We start from the raw sequence: 6730 nt of genomic DNA, 5'->3' as shown, positions 1-6730 counted from the left end.
CAGCAGCTCAGATTAGAGACCAGGTCAATGCCACACAGAGTTCTCGCAGCAGACACATCTCTAGAACAACTGTTAAGAGGAGACTTTGTGCAGCAGGTCTTCATAGTAAAATAGCTGCTAGGAAACCATTACTAAGGACAGGCAACAAGCAGAGGAGACTTGTTTGGGCTAAAGAACACAAGGAATGGACATTAGACCAGTGGAAATCTGTGTTTTGGTCTGATGAGTCCAAATTTGAGATCTTTGGATCCAACCACCGTGTCTTTGTAGAAAAGGTGAACGGATGGACTCTAGATGGCTGGTTCCCACCGTGAAGCATGGAGGAGGAGGTGTGATGGTGTGGGGGGGCTTTGCTGCTGACACTGTTGGGGATTTATTCAAAATTGAAGGCATACAGAACCAGCATGGCTACCACAGCATCTTGCAGCGGCGTGCTATTCCATCCAGTTTGCGTTTAGTTGGACCATAATTTTATTTTTCAACAGGACAATGACCCCAAACACACCTCCAGGCTGTGTAAGGGCTATTTGACTAAGAAGGAGAGTGATGGGGTGCTACGCCAGATGACCTGGCCTCCACAGTCACCAGACCTGAACCCAATCGAGATGGTTTGGGGTGAGCTGGACCGCAGAGTGAAGGCAAAAGGGCCAACAAGTGCTAAGCATCTCTGGGAACTCCTTCAAGACTGTTAGAAGACCATTTCCGGTGACTACCTCTTGAAGCTCATCAAGAGAATGCCAAGAGTGTGCAAAGCAGTAATCAAAGCAAAAGGTGGCTACTTTGAAGAACCTAGAATATAAGACATATTTTCAGTTGTTTCACACTTTTTTGTTAAGTATTTCATTCCACATGTGTTCTTTCATAGTTTTGATGCCTTCAATGGGAATCTACAATTTTCAGAGTCATGAAAATAAAGAAAACTCTTTGAATGAGAAGGTGTGTCCAAACTTTTGTTCTGTACTGTATATCTGCAGAGTGTTGCGTCTTGTGTATATTGAATTAAAGTATATACCAATGCTACAGATCTGCAGAATATTACTCTACTAGCTGCCACACTGGTCCTGCAGAGCAATACGTCACCTATGTGCTACGCTAGAGATTTTGGTTAATATCTGCAGAACATTTCATCATAATCTGGGGGCACTTGTGGCTGTCTGCACATACTGTGCTTCTGCAGAGCATTGCGTCGCAGCTCTGTCATATCCGCTGAATATTTCCATCACTATTGCTCTGCGGCCTGTATATATTGGTTACTTTATAAACATGTACTGTATATCTGCAGAGCATTTCATCACGTCCTTTGTATTTTTTTATTTTTTTGTATCGGTTATTTGTGTGCAGAGAATAATCTATGTATGGCACATGGAGATTTGTGGTGGTGCTGCAGAGCGTTCTGCCAATACTGGCGGAGCGCTGCACTAACACTGCCTGGTGCCTGCAGAACATTGCACTGCCACCTGTGTTTTCTGTGAGCTGTGCACGGTCAGTGCATATCTTCAGAGTATTACTCCGCAGCATTAGAGGGCTCGGCCTGTATTGCCTGCACTGTTACCCCACTATGTACACCCCCACACTACTGACATTTCTACACTGAATAAAAACTATCTGATTCTTCAGCCGTGTGTTCTGTCCGTGACTATAGCCAATGTGTCCGATCTCCTGCCTCCAGAAATCATTACACCTCTACATACACTACCATGCAGTACCTACAGGTGGCCACTGGCTGGAGCACTAACATTCTATCACATAAAAATGCAGTACCTACAGGTGGCCACTAGGTGGAGAACTAGACATTCTAAAATCCATCACATAGAAATGCAGTACCTATAGGTGGCCACTGGGTGGAGGACAAGATACATTCTAAAATCCATCACATAGAAATGCAGTACCTATAGGTGGCCACTAGGTGGAGAACTAGACATTCTAAAATCCATCACATAGAAATGCAGTACCTACAGGTGGCCACTAGGTGGAGAACTAGACATTCTAAAATCCATCACATAGAAATGCAGTACCTACAGGTGGCCACTGGGTGGAGAACTAGACATTCTAAAATCCATCACATAGAAATGCAGTACCTATAGGTGGCCACTGGGTGGAGGACAAGATACATTCTAAAATCCATCACATAGAAATGCAGTACCTATAGGTGGCCACTAGGTGGAGAACTAGACATTCTAAAATCCATCACATAGAAATGCAGTACCTACAGGTGGCCACTGGGTGGAGCATTAGCTATTTTGGCTTGAATAGATTGCCAATGCCATGTTACAGTTGAAGAGCCCCTGAAATGCCAAAACAGCAGAAACCCCCCACAAGTAACCCAATTCTAGATTCTACAACTCTCATTGAATTCATATAGGGTGTAGCAAGCAAATTTAACCCTCAGGTGATTCACAGAATATATATACACACACACACACACATGTGTGTGTATATATATATATATATAATATATATATACACATTATATATATATATATATATATATATATATATATATATATATATATATATATATATATATATATATATATATATATATATATGTGTGTATATATATATGTATATATATATATATACATATATATATATATATATATATATATACATATATGTGTATATATATATATATATATATATATATATATATATATATATATATATACACACACACACTAGCTGTACTACCCAGGTTAATAACTGCTGTTAACAAAATAGAATGTATTAACAAAAATGTAATAGAAATGTAATTATTAAAAGGCTAAAACTAAGCTAATAGAAGCATTTCACAACATATATTGTCTCTTTCCCCGTCTGCCTGTCTCTATCTCTGTTTCTTTCCCATCTGTCTCTCTCCAGGTCTGTCTCTTTCCCTATTTTTTTCTTCCGGTCTCTTTCCCTGTCTGTCTTTGTCCATCTCTTTCTCTGTGTCTTTCCCTGTCTACCTGTCTCTGTCTCTTTCCCCGTCTGTCTCTATTCTCTGTCTCTTTCCAGGTCTGTCTCTTTCCAGGTCTGTCTCTTGCCCCATACATACACATAATAGACAGGTCATGTGACTGACAGCTGCCGTATTTCCTATATGGTACATTTGTTGTTCTTGTAGTTTGGCTTCTTATTAATCAGATTTTTATTTGTGAAGGATAATCCCAGACTTGTGTGTGTTTAGGGCGATTATGTGGTGAGGTTGGTGTATGTGTGGTGAGATGTGTGCTGAGGGTGGTATATGTGTTCATGCACGTGGTAGTGTGTGGCGCATTTTGTGTGTGTGTTCATATCCCCGAGTGTGGTGAGTATCCCATGTCGGGGCCACACCTTAGCAGCTGTACGGTATATACTCTTTGGCGCCATCGCTCTCATGCTTTAAGTCCCCCTTGTTCACATCTGGCAGCTGTCAATTTGCCCCCAACACTTTTCATTTCACTTTTTTCCCATTATGTAGATAGGGGCAAAATTGATTGGTAAATTGGGAAGCGCGGGGTTAAAATTTCACCTCACAACATAGCCTATGACGCTCTCTGGGTCCAGAAGTGTGAGTGTGCAAAATGTTGTGGCTGTAGCTGCGACGGTGCGGATGCCAATCCCGGACACACACACACACATACACACACCTTTATATATTAGACTAGCTGTACTACCCAGCTTCGCCCAGGTTAATAGCTGTTGATAACAAAATAGAATGTATTAACATTCCCGGGATAGTAACTGTCTCTCTGTTTCTCTCCCATTCTCTGTCTGTCTCCCCCTCTGTATATATCTCTCTGTCTCTCTCTCTTTGTCTGTCTGTCTCTTTCCCTCTCTTTCCCTCTGTCTCTTTCTCTGTGTCTGTCTCTTTCCCTGTCCGTGTCTGTCTCTTTCCCTGGCTGCATTGTGACACGCCAACATTCCATATAAGGGTGTGGCTGCACATTCTTCTGAAGTTCTGGCTGCGATGTGGCTCCCAGCTCCATTCGCTTTAATGGAGGCAGGTTTTTTGGCGAATAACTGTAAAGCGCGGGGTTAAAATTTCCCCTCAAAACATAGCCTATGACACTCTCAGGGTCCAGAAGTGTGAGTGTGCAAAATTTTGTGGCTGTAGCTGCGACGGTGCGGATGCCAATCCCGGACGGACATACACACACACACACACACACACACACACACACACACACACACACACACAGCTTTATATATTAGATTATAGTAGCTGTAGGACCCAGCATTGCTTGGGATAGTAACGAACTGTCTCTCTGTCTGTCTTCCTCTCTCTGTGTCCGGCCCCTCTCTCTCTCTTTCTCCTTTTCTCCTCTTACCTCACACATAAGCTTCTTATACTAAAGGCGGCGTCACACGCTACGATGTATCGGGCGATATGTCGTCGGGTCACGGATTCCGTGACGCACATCCAGCACCGTTCGAGATATCGTAGCGTGTGACACCTCCAAACGACTGTGAATGAGCAAAAATACTCACCTTATCGATTCTCGTTGACACGTTGCTCATTTTCATAACGTAGGTCACATTCCTGGATGCAGGTTGTTCGTCGTTCCCGAGGCAGCACACATCGCTACGCGTGACACCCCAAGAACGACAAACTACAGCTTACCTGCGTCCCGCCGCTCATCTCCGCCCCTCCGCTTCTATTGGGCGGTCGCTGTGACGCCGAACGGCCCTCCCCCTTCCGGAAGTGGATGTTCATCGCCCATAGCGATGTCGTTCGGGAGGTAAGTGCGTGTGACGGGGGTAAACGACTTTGTGCGCAACGGGCAACAAATTGCCCGTGACACAAACGACGGGGGCGGGTACGATCGCATGATATATCGTCCCGTGTGACGGGGCCTTTAGACTGTCCTTTGTTGACTATAGCACCAATCACAGCTCCTATTTAATGATAAGGCTGCACATCAAACTTAGATAATGGTATAATGCCTCAAGCATATGGAAAAATATTGGAATATACAATGAAAAATGCTACTTGCTAATTTGAACATGGGAATAATGAATTGCATACCTGCCATGAATATAAGGAAAAAGGAGATATTTAGCAATCGCATTGATCAATGTAACTGAGCCCCAAGACCTCGTCAAGGTATATCTCTATATTGGGGTCCCTAGCTCTGTGACCCTAACTGTGTGTCATCTCATTGCAATTAAAAACTGCTGTGGGTGGAGAGGGGTAACTAAGGACTTTCTTATATAGGAGATGGAAAAAACATGGCCGAAAGGGGCAGAGCTGTGTTCACATTCAGAAAAAAACTACATATAACTGAATGTGAACACAGCTCCGCCCCTTTCGGCCATGTTTTTTCCATCTCCTATATAAGAAAGTCCTTGGTTACCCCTCTCCACCCACAGCAGTTTTTAATTGCAATGAGATGACACACAGTTAGGGTCACAGAGCTAGGGACCCCAATATAGAGATATACCTTGACAAGGTCTTGGGGCTCAGTTACATTGATCAATGCGATTGCTAGATATCTCCTTTTTCCTAATATTCATGGCAGGTATGCAATTCATTATTCACATGTTCAAATTAGCAAGTAGCATTTTTCATTGTATATTCCAATATTTTTCCATATGCTTGAGGCATTATACCGTTGTCTAAGTTTGATGTGCAGCCTTATCCTTATATATAGTATGTATTTTTTGGCTTGCACTCATAATATATATATATATTAGTGCTCACTTCAGTTATCCTATTCAGCTCCTATTTAATGATCTGTAGCAAAATAGAAGCAGAGCTGTGATTGATTGCTATAGGACACCTGATAAATATCCAGGGTAATTGTGAAAACAACCAATATATTACTTTAAGCATCCAAAGTGTGTGTGTGTGTGTGTCTCTCTTTTATTTGTGTCTCTTTCTGTATTTACCTATGAAAACTCGTTCTCAGTCAGTGTAGGGATCATTAACAATCTATTTACAATTTGCCATTGGCAACTAAAGCACTAAACTAAAGACTGATTGATTAATTAAATACATAACTTTTAATTCATTATTTTAAGATCTTTAGGACAAACTAATTAAAAACGCAGAGCACCGTGATCTGTCTTCCGATGATATAGGTGATCATCCTAGCCGTAAGGGATTCCCTATTCAGAATTATTAGATGTCTATGGCGAAGGCTACTTTCACACTTGCGTCGTTTGGCATCCGTCACAATGCGTTGTAAATAGTGTGATAATAAATAGTGTGATAATAAAGGCAACGGATTCCTGTGAAATAACATGTTGCATTAGTTTTCTTTGGCCGAGAGAGCCTTATCATCATCACTGCACACCCCAGCACTACCTCCCCTATCATCACCACACACCCCGGCACTACCTCCCCTATCATCACCACACACCCCGGCACTACCTTCCTCTATCATCACCACACACCCCGGCACTACCTCCCCTATCATCACCACACACACCCCGGCACTACCTCCCCTATCATCACCACACACCCCGGCACTACCTTCCTCTATCATCACCACACACCCCAGCACTACCTCCCCTATCATCACCACACACCCCGGCACTACCTCCCCTATCATCACCACACACCCCAGCACTACCTCCCCTATCATCACCATACACCCCAGCACTACCTTCCTCTATCATCACCACACACCCCAGCACTACCTCCCCTATCATCACCACACACCCCGGCACTACCTCCCCTATCATCACCACACACCCCGGCACTACCTCCCCTATCATCACCACACACCCCGGCACTACCTCCCCTATCATCACCACACACCCC

Source organism: Anomaloglossus baeobatrachus, chromosome 4 (genome assembly GCF_048569485.1).
Source record: "Anomaloglossus baeobatrachus isolate aAnoBae1 chromosome 4, aAnoBae1.hap1, whole genome shotgun sequence".
NCBI lineage: Eukaryota > Metazoa > Chordata > Amphibia > Anura > Aromobatidae > Anomaloglossus > Anomaloglossus baeobatrachus.
Note: the sequence above shows the minus strand (reverse complement) of the source record.